We start from the raw sequence: 10,957 nt of genomic DNA on the forward strand, positions 1-10,957 counted from the left end.
TGCTACTTTGAAGCACAAGTGTGGTAAAAGGATAGTAGCATTGTCCCTTCTCTCTTTTTATCTCATTTTTTTGTTTTTTGTTTTGTTTTTTTGGGGCCTTTTTTTACGGCCTCTTTTTTTTCTTTGTTTCTTTTTCGTCCGGAGTCTCATCCCGACTTGTGGGGGAATCATAGTCTCCATCATCCTTTCCTCACTGGGACAATGCTCTAATAATGAAGATCATCACACTTTTATTTACTTACAACTCAAGAATTACAACTCGATACTTAGAACAAAACATGACTCTATATGAATGCCTCCGGCGGTGTACTGGGATGTGCAATGAATCAAGAGTGACATATATGAAAGAATTATGAAGGTGGCTTTGCCACAAATACGATGTCAACTACATGATCATGCAAAGCAATATGGCAATGATGGAGCGTGTCATAATAAATGGAACGATGGAAAATTGCATGGCAATATATCTCGGAATGGCTATGGAAATGCCATAATAGGTAGGTATGCACTACAAAAAAAATACACTTCCGTGATGATACGTGTTTGTCACAGTAGGTCGCGTCTTTTGTCATGCATGTACATCCATGACAAATTTATGACAGAATCAAGATAGTCATACCTGTGCTGTCGTAGAAGTGTTCCATGACATTACCAAAATTATCATCACGGAAGTGTCCACTTCCATGACGATAAATCGCGCGTCACAGAAGTGCTTTCGTCAAGGGTGACCGACACGTGGCATCCACCGTAACGGAACGCCGTTAAGCTATCGGGTCGGGTTTTGGATCCGATAACCCGTTAACAGCCCCGACCAATGGGGATTTTCCACGTGTAAAATCATCATTGGCTGGAGGAGACACGTGTCAGGTCCGCGTTGGCACAGGTGTCACTCATCCAATGGGCGAGACGCGCCTATGATATGTTGACACGTGGACCGGCCCATCAAGTTTAAATGGGCCGGCCCAACTGAAGGCCCACAAGATTTTGCGGACCATAATGGGCCGGCCCAGCTAAAGGCCCGCGAGATTTTGCGGACCATAATGGGCTGGCCCAGCTAAAGGCCCATAAGATTTTGCGGGGCATAATGGGCCGGCCCAGGTAAAGGCCCACAAGATTTTTTGTGTGCCATAATGGGCCGGCCCAGGTAAAGGCCCACAAGATTCTTGCGGATCATAATGGGCCGGCCCAGCTAAAGGCCCACGAGATTTCGCCGACATTAATGGGCTGACCCAGCTATAGGCCCACAAGATTTTGAGGACCCTAGTAGGCCGGCCCATTAACTGGCTGCCATGTTTTGGGCCAAATGCCGGCCCATATTTGATCCGGTCCATTAATGGCCTGCCACGCTCCGGGCCTAATAGTGGCCCATATGAGATCCGGCCCGTTAAAAGCCTACCATGTTCTGGGCCAAATTACGGCCCAGATCAGGTCCGGCCCTTTAAGAGGCTTTGGGCTCAATTATGGCCCATATCAGATTCGGCCCGTCAACTGGACACTATGCTTTTGGGCCCACTTGCTAAAGGCCCACTTAGTAATTCGGCCTGATATTAGTTTTGGCCTGTTAAGGGCCCGTTTAACATTTCAGCCCTATATTAATTTCGTCCTGTTAAAAGCCCGTCACATAGTTGGGCCTAACTACGGCCCGGTTTGCATCCGGCCTGCTCGCAGCCGATATCTGATTGGGCCAAACAAGGACCGAGACAATTTTGGCATGTTAAAAGCCCGTGATTTGATTCGCACAATCATGGGCCGGGGTTCATTTCGGGTTGCTGCCGGCCGTGAGCTGTTCGGCATGTTTCAGGCCCAACCTACATCGTGATTGCATGACGGCCTGATTATGTACCATAATTTTACGGTTTGGCCGGTTTACTGCGAAGACAGGATATATATACAGTAAAATAACTGCAGCATCGTGAATAAGAAAAAACCTAGACTATACAATAAAGAAATTACGGCATATTACATCCACTGGGCATCAAAGTTCGCCACTATGATAATAAAGCACAAGCAGACAGCAGATTACATACACTGGGCATCAAAGATCACCACCAGTGCAAATAAACACGCCGACAAAATAATATACAAAACCGACAGCACTTCAATAGAGTTCAAGAAAGGTTAGCCCTGCTGGGGAGCTGCAGCACAAGCAGGTGAGCAAGATGATGAGACTGCGCTTGTTCAACACTTATATCTTCCTCACTCTGAAAGATAAACAAGCAGACAGATGACAGGTTTTGCACATAAAAGTATCAGTGCTGACAATTCATCACATTTCTTACTGACTAATAAAGTGACACAGTTTAAAATTGCATTAACACAATATGGTATTGTTCAGGTCAAGACATGGCAGGAAATGACAATGTGAAGGAGTTGGCAGCTTCACGACACCACTGGTACATATCAAGAACTCATAAGTATCAATGGTTAGTGTGCTGTCAATTTATACCATTTCAGATTGGCAAATAAAGAGACGGTTTAAATAATAGTAGAATGATATGACATTGTTCATAGTTAAGACATTGCAGAATATGACATTGTGCTGTAGTGGGTAGGTTCACCACACCACTGGATTATGGATGAAGAACAGAAGCATACATGCAGTGCAAAAGAAGATCACTTGCTCTGTATAGTTTAATTTACATGGTATGAAGAAGGAACTTGGTTGTACAACTGAAAACTTAAATTGAGAAAGGACAAACTTTTGTTTATGAACTACATAATAAACTTTAAACAAGCAATTTGATGCAAACACCAAAAATAAACAACTGTTGCAGTCATGCCTAACCAAATATATACAACAAAGTTTGAAGGCTTGAGATGGAAAAACTTACATTATTGGTGAAGACAGGCTCTATAAAGGCCTTGTCCATGTTGATGGGGGGGGGGCAATTCAAGAAGTTTACCATAGAATCTTCTTCAAAAGCATTGCCTTTATTCTACATTTTGTTAAGAGTAAATATAGATGTGATAATATACGAAAAAATGAAGAATATTTAAGATAAGATGAAGAGTGATGCTACATAACCAAGTAGCTATAAATGTAAGTGCAGCGATACTGGCAAAAGGTGCAGCCAAGAGCAATGCACAGCTAAACTTCTTCAGTACCAACCTTATGGTAAGAGTAAATATAGATCTGATGTGTAGAAAATGGAGGGCAAAGGAAAATAAGCTGCAGAGTGATGGTACATGAACAACTACCTGTCATTATAAGTACACTGATAAAGGACAACATGTACTTACAAGAACAATGCAGAGCTAAAAAAACATTGGCATTGGATATATTCTACACTAATGTAACCATTCATACAGATCAGATAATTTGGAGCGAACAATTGATAAGCAAGCTATCATGCATACTGCTGTCACATAATGAACCAGGTATGTATGCAAGTACAGTGATACAGGACAACATGTACTAACAAGAGCAAAGCAGCAGGCAGCATATTTGTGATATCCGGTCGTTCTTGTCAAACCGGAATTCTTCTTCGAGCAGATTTCCTGCAAAAAAGATCCGTAAGGCACATGCGGAAAAGTAGAAGTTCAAATTGTCATGTGATTTCATAGACAATACCTCATCCTGGGAACGAGACCAGTGCATAACAAGGTTTTTCCATTCAATGTCTTCTAAATTAGCACAGGAGACTTCACCGGAAATTCGTTTATAGACTTGCCATCAAAGTGTGATTTCCTCAGGTAAGACCGATACTGCTGCAATGCTTCCTTGAAAAGCACAAGCAAGCTTTGCTCGTCATGACTATCCAGATTGACCCTCGCCTAGTTACAACAATGTAATGTAAATCATTGATGTCTTCAATCAGCAGAAAACAGGAAAATAATAACCATGAATAATAGCACTTACACGTAAGTTGGACAGGAAGATGTGAAAATGGTGTTTGTCTTCACAATAATCTTCCCATGATGGGAATATATGCACGTAGTCCCTAACAACATTGAAAGCATTGTCTTTTAAACTGGGAATAAATGGAATGGGGTTCCAATCTGCAGGAATTGGCCGTCTCTGTAGTTGGGATAGGTCTTCGGCCGGTGGACTTGCTGTACTTTTTGCTGGAGTGGGATTTTTCTGTGGTACAGCTGGTGCTATGGCAAATGAAATCGGTATACCTTTTGCTGGAGTGCAGGTCCTATGTGGTGGGGCTAGTGGTGTGGCTAGTGAAGTATGGGTACAGTCTGCTGGAGTCGGTCCTACGTTTTATGTCACTGGTTGTACAGCCAATATAAGTGGGGTGTTGTCTGATTTCTCCGGCACCACCACGTTTTTCAAGGACTTTGCTGGTGCTCCTTCAGGTTCGGCAATCACCCTCTTCCTTTTTGATGTCTGATGCACAAGAACAACATTTGAGTGAAAAAACATGGTATGATGACAAATGGAATATGTATTGATAATGGATGGGCATGGCATCTCGACATATATGATGAGTAAACTAAGCAGATGGCGGTGCAACAAAGTAGAAGAAATGCAAGACAACATATGCAAGATACCCGCAATCAATAAAACATTGCCAAATTAGAACAGGCACCTTGATGGGTGAACAGGACAGGCCATCTGCCTTTGGCTCCTCGAGGTTAGAATAGTCATTAGGATCATATTCTGAACAAGAATCAACAGGTGGGGAGCGTATGAGTTTCATTGCATCCAGAATGGCACTCAATGCCTTGGTGCCAATTTTGTAAGTCATTGCAGTGTTTAGCTTCAAGAGTGGACTATTGCTAGTGCGACACAAAGCAGCTACACAGATCATAGTGTAGATATAACGGGAAAACCTTAAGCATCAAAGTAAAATCAGCAAAGTGGAACTTGCTGGAATATATGTGCTAGTATTGCCGGTATGGCTTGAAAGGCTTCGGATACCACCTCTCTTCAAGTGAAGGTGCGGTACTGTTAATATCAGTGTAACTCTCAAAGGCGGCACATCTCCCCACATTTCCTTGCTATTCTTATAGGATTCAAGTGGGCAGGGCACTACAAATCCTATTCCTATGTTTACAAGATCCTACGAATCAAAGAGGCTCAAAGTGTCCATCACAACCGACCGTATAGACCTCTACACTGCAAATGTCCCTGCTCATCTTCAGTACAAGGAACATACTGTACTACTATCATACTCCCTCTGTTCCAAAATATAAGTCTTGGTAGAGATTTCCATTATGGATCACATACAGATGTATCCAGATACATTTTAGAGTGTAGATTCACTCATTTTGCTCCATATGTAGTCCATGGTGGAATCTATACAAAGACTTGTATTTAGGAACGGAGAGAGTACATATTAAAGAAGAACGGAAGAGGAACATGGTAAAGAAGAGCAAGCAGATTTTGGATAATAAAATGTTGGTTGCGCAGTGCCCACACATGATGAACCAGAGCGCATTAAGAATGCAACTCCCAGCTGTCTCTCGACCATTTCAGGCGGTTGGATGAAGATCCTACGTCTCCTAACCCAACTTCTTCCTCGTCTCTGATTCTTCCCATACAGAACACCGCACGGGCTGCCGGCCAGACCACCGGCCCCCGCCGCCTGTGTTCCTCCGCCACCCCTACCCCCCACCCCCGCCCCAACCCCCACCCGCGTCGAGTTTTCTTCGTTCGGTGAGGCCCCACAACCACCCAAGCCCCTTCGTTCGCACCGGCGAACTCCGGCGAGCTCTCAAAAATCGACTGACCCAATTTTGAAATTTAGTCTACTGTGATTTAACTAGTGTGGAATATAAAAGGGGAAAACCATAAGCATTGGGAGTATAGTGTTGAGCGTGCCATGGCGGATCTGAAGGTGCAAACCGGACAAAGGCAACTTCGCAACCAAGACAAGAAATCAGAGTAAAGCAGTGGCGATCTATTTTCTTGCTGCGATAAATAAGTTGAGCAGATATGAAAGAGTACCGCCTCTGGTGCGGCGCCGTGTACGCATCTGCTGAGAATTTGACGGTGCTGCGGTAGCGATGGCTGTCGGCGGCGTGGAAGCAGATCTAGGAGGGTAGACGGTGGCGGCGGGGCGCGGTGGACGAGACGGTCGTAGGAGCGGCGCCGGCAACGTGGACGACGGCGGGGATGAAGCGAGAGGACGGGACGCAAGGATCCCGGTCCAAAGCCGTGGATGAGAGAGGTCGATCTCTTGTAATGGACGGCGGCGTCGGGGTATCAGTCCCGGCATGGTGGAGGAGGACGGCGGTGGATGGGGTGGCGGATGGCGGAGGACGGAGGTGGGTGGGGTGGAGAGGGTGTTTTGGCGCCCACGGAGTACGAATGGGGAAAAGGGAGGTAGAGAGGAAGGGGGAACCATGTATTCAGGGCGCGCTTGTCTCAAATGCGAGGAAATTTACAAACTTAGCCCCCGTTTCAAATTTCTACTACATCACAACAACATTAGTCGGTTGGGGATAGGACGGTAATCTCGCATACACCGAATATTTGCCGATGAGAGTTTGTTTTTGGCGCCCACCGTGTATGAATATGAATCGGGGAGGGAGTCGATTTCGGCCGAGGACACACTGTGTTTTGGCGCCCACCGTGTATGAATCCGGGTGAGAGGCGGTTACGTCACGTTTGGGTGAAATTACAAACCTACCCCTATCGAAACCTATAGAAATCCAGCAGATAGGTTTTGCGTGGCAGGGATTGGCAGTAGTGATTTCCATCTCGCAGATTTTGGTTTCGGGCGGTTACTGCAACTTTCCCCGCTTCGTTCAAATTTTGCAGAGTGCACGTTTACCGTGCCAACTCAATTCGAATCCCGTTTGTATTCTATTTTTTTCTTCGGGCAGGATCCATTTTCAATTGGAATTACATTCTATATACATCATGTTTTTTATATATACTTTCAAAAGCACAACAAATAATTCTGCTCCTTTATATGTATAATATGATTTACAAATACAACGATCTCGAAATCTTAAGGTTGAATTCGAATTTTTTTAACCAAATTATGTTCTACTAAAATGTATGGATCAGTAATATCTACATATTAAATAACATAGATGTGCGTGAATTCATATGAGTATGCATGTTTGATAGATCAATTTTGGTTCGAGTATGGATTACATGTATCATCATCTCGAATTCAAATATTTGAATCCCTTTTTTGTTCAGTCCTTTCACGCCCATCTCTCTCGCATGCATGCTCCTTCAGGTAGCTATCACTCTCTTTTCTCCAGGTCACCTGCACGCTCACTTCATGTTTCTCCTATCCTCGCAAACATGGTCTCTCGACGTCTCCCTTGAGAAGTGTCACACTCTCCCTATCATTATACATTACACGGTTTTCATTATCTCTCACGTCTCTACTGTTCTCTGGTATCACTCGGTACCTAAGATTTCTTTTTCACCGCCACACACACAGTCTCCACTCGTCTTTCACTTTGTCTTTCTCTCTATGGGATTCTCTCACACACCCTATATGTCTCTACATATGACTCGTACCACTAAAATTAATCTCTCTCTCCTATAGACACAACATTTGTTGCGGTCTCCTTTTCATCTCCATCCCAGACTGACATTATTCATTTGTTTACCGATCAGACAACCCTGACTACCGTCTCCTCTCTCTCTCACAGACACACACACACAACTCCTGCTTCCACTCCCCTTCCCGACTACCGTCTCTCTCTCACACACACAAAACTCTCGCTTTCGCACCCCGACTCGTATTTCTCTCACAAACATTTATCGACTAGCTAGCCTCTAGATAGGTTTATACACCCGCACACTCGTGCTTCCACCATCGTATACATGTCTCTCTCCCGCTCCTTGTATCTATGTAGATTTTTCTTCCCTTCTTGAGACACGCCCTCTCGATCGTGCTGTAACACCCCGGATGTAACTTTCCATATTTGTAACTCCAACTCTTGCCATTTTCGGCTATGTGTTATGATATTCCCTTCGTGGTCGGGTTTTGTTTGTCATTTTACATTTGGTTCACGTCATGCATCTCATATCATGTCATCATGTGCATTGCATTTGCATACGTGTTCGTCTTTTGCATCCGAGCATTTTCCCCGTTGTCCGTTTTGCAATCCGGCACTCCCACCTCCTCCGGCGCACCCCTTTTGTTTTCCTTTCGTGAGCGGGTGTTGAACGTTCTTGGAATGGACCGAGTCTTGTCAAGTGGCCTTGGTATACCACCGGGAGACCACCGGTCAAGTTTCGTTCCATTCGGAGGTCGTTTGGTACTCCAACGGTTAACCGGGTAACCGCAAAGTCCGTTTGTGTGTGCAGCAAAAACCCCTCTCTAAACAGCCCAAAACCCAGAAAACTCACTTTGATGCTCTAGGTCGTTCGATCACGATCGTGTGGGCGAAAACCGCACCTCATTTGGAGCCTCCTAGCTCCCTCTACCTATATATTTGCATCCCTCCCGAAATACATTCGCAGTCCAAACCCTAGCCATCTCCCTCTCCGCGGCCGGACGTGTCCGTACCGCGCCGGACGAACACGCCGCCGCCACCTGTCGCCGCTGCGCCGTCCCTGCCGCCGGCCCGCCAGGCCCGCCGCGGGCCCCTGAAGCCCGTGCGCTCTGCCCCCGTGCGCCCAGCCGCGCCCGCCTCCTCCGCTCGTCGCCCGCGCGCCGCCGCCGCCTCCCGCCCTTCGCCGCCGCCGCCCTTCGCCGCCGCGGCACGCCGCCGCCCTTCGCCGCCGCGGCACACCGCCGCCGCCCGACCCGGCGCCCCGAGCCGCCGCCTTCTTCCTCCGCCGCCGTGCCCGGCCCCGCCTTCTTCCTCCCCTCCGACCGGCTCCTTCCTCGCCGTCCTCTCCCTCGCCGTCGTCTTCCCGCAGCTCGCCGGGCGCGGCTCGGGGCGCACGGGGGCAGAGCGCACGGGCTTGGGGGCCCGCGGCGGGCCTGGCGGGCCAGCGGCGGGGACGGCGCAGCGGGGACAGGTGGCGGCGGCGTGTTCGTCCGGCGCGGTACGGACACGTCCGGCCGCGGAGAGGGAGATGGCTAGGGTTTGGACTGCGAATGTATTTCGGGAGGGATGCAAATATATAGGTAGAGGGAGCTAGGAGGCTCCAAATGAGGTGCAGTTTTCGCCCACACGATCGTGATCGAACGACCTAGAGCATGGAAGTGAGTTTTCTGGGTTTTGGGCTGTTTAGAGAGGGGTTTTTGCTGCACACACAAACGGACTTTGCGGTTACCCGGTTAACCGTTGGAGTACCAAACGACCTCCGAATGGAACGAAACTTGACCGGTGGTCTCCCGGTGGTATACCAAGGCCACTTGACAAGACTCGGTCCATTCCAAGAACGTTCAACACCCGCTCACGAAAGGAAAACAAAAGGGATGCGCCAGAGGAGGTGGGAGTGCCGGATTGCAAAACGGACAACGGGGAAAATGCTCGGATGCAAAAGACGAACACGTATGCAAATGCAATGCACATGATGACATGATATGAGATGCATGACGTGAACAAAATGTAAAACGACAAAAAAACCCGACCACGAAGGGAATATCATAACACATAGCCGAAAATGGCAAGAGTTGGAGTTACAAATATGGAAAGTTACATCCGGGGTGTTATAACACTCCACCACTACGAGAGGATCTCGTCCCGAGATCTAGGACTGAAAGAACTCCGGATATTCGGAACGGAGGTGGTCCTCGCGTTCCCAGGTGGCTTCTCGGTAGGAATGGTGCGACCACTTCACTTTCAGGAATTTGATTGACTTGTTGCGAGTCTTGCGCTCAGTTTCTTCAAGAATAGCAACGGGGTGCTCATGATAAGACAGATCTTCTTGGAGGTCAATCTCTTCGAAGTTGATGGTGCGCTCAGGCGTCTTGAAGCACTTGCGGAGCTGTGACACGTGGAACACATCGTGCACGTTCGCGAAGTTGGAAGGAAGCTCAAGTTGATAGGCGAGGTCGCCTCTTTTGCCAATGATCTTGAAAGGACCCACGTATCTAGGGGCAAGTTTCCCTTTGATACTGAAGCGACGAGTGCCTTTCATTGGAGAGACGCGAAGGTAGACATGGTCTCCGATCTCGAAAGCCACATCACGGTGCTTACTATCATAGTAAATCTTCTGGTGCGATTGCGCGGCTTTGAGATTATCACAGATGACTTTACACATTTCTTCAGCCTCTGTGATTAAGTCGTTGCCAAGAAGTTGGCGTTCACCAGTCTCTGACCAATTGAGAGGAGTACGACACTTTCTGCCATAGAGGATCTCGAATGGGGCCTTGCCCGAACTCGCTTGGAAGCTGTTGTTGTAGGAGAATTCGGCATATGGAAGACAATCTTCCCATTTCATGCCAAAGGAAATGACACAAGCCCTGAGCATATCTTCAAGAATTTGATTGACTCGCTCGACTTGGCCACTAGTTTGAGGATGGAAAGCTGTGCTGAAGTGAATGTTGGTGCCCATGGCCTTCTGGAAGGAGTCCCAGAACTTAGAAGTGAAGATGCTTCCACGATCTGAAGATATCAATTGTGGAATGCCGTGCAAGGAGACAATTCTGGAGGTGTATAGCTCTGCCAACTGAGCTGCTGTGATAGACTCTTTGATTGGAAGGAAATGAGTCACTTTAGAAAGCTTGTCGATGACAACGAAGATAGCATCATTTCCACGCTTCCGCTGCGAGCCGGCCCCGATCGGATCTGGAACCGCCCGGAGGTTGACTTTTTCATCTCCTCCCCGAAAATCCTGTCCTAGATTTTTTTGCATTATGTACCTCTGTTCGTTGCATCATAACTCTCTGCATATAGCTTCGTTTCGCGCGTGTAATATATCAAAATGTTCGCCTCGTGATGCTCTTCATTTTGTTTCATTGCATCATGTTCATTTGAGTCCATCTTGATGCCCAAATCTCTGGTGCAAGAGTGCTAGTTGCTTTTATCTGCTGTTACTTATCAGAACTTGGAGATTTGTTATTTTTGTTCCATTTAATCTGTGCATCTTATGGGCATGAGCTCTACATGTGTTTTGTTGTATGCCATGCCATCTTTA

Source organism: Aegilops tauschii, chromosome 3 (genome assembly GCF_002575655.3).
Source record: "Aegilops tauschii subsp. strangulata cultivar AL8/78 chromosome 3, Aet v6.0, whole genome shotgun sequence".
NCBI classification, from domain to species: Eukaryota; Viridiplantae; Streptophyta; class Magnoliopsida; order Poales; family Poaceae; genus Aegilops; species Aegilops tauschii.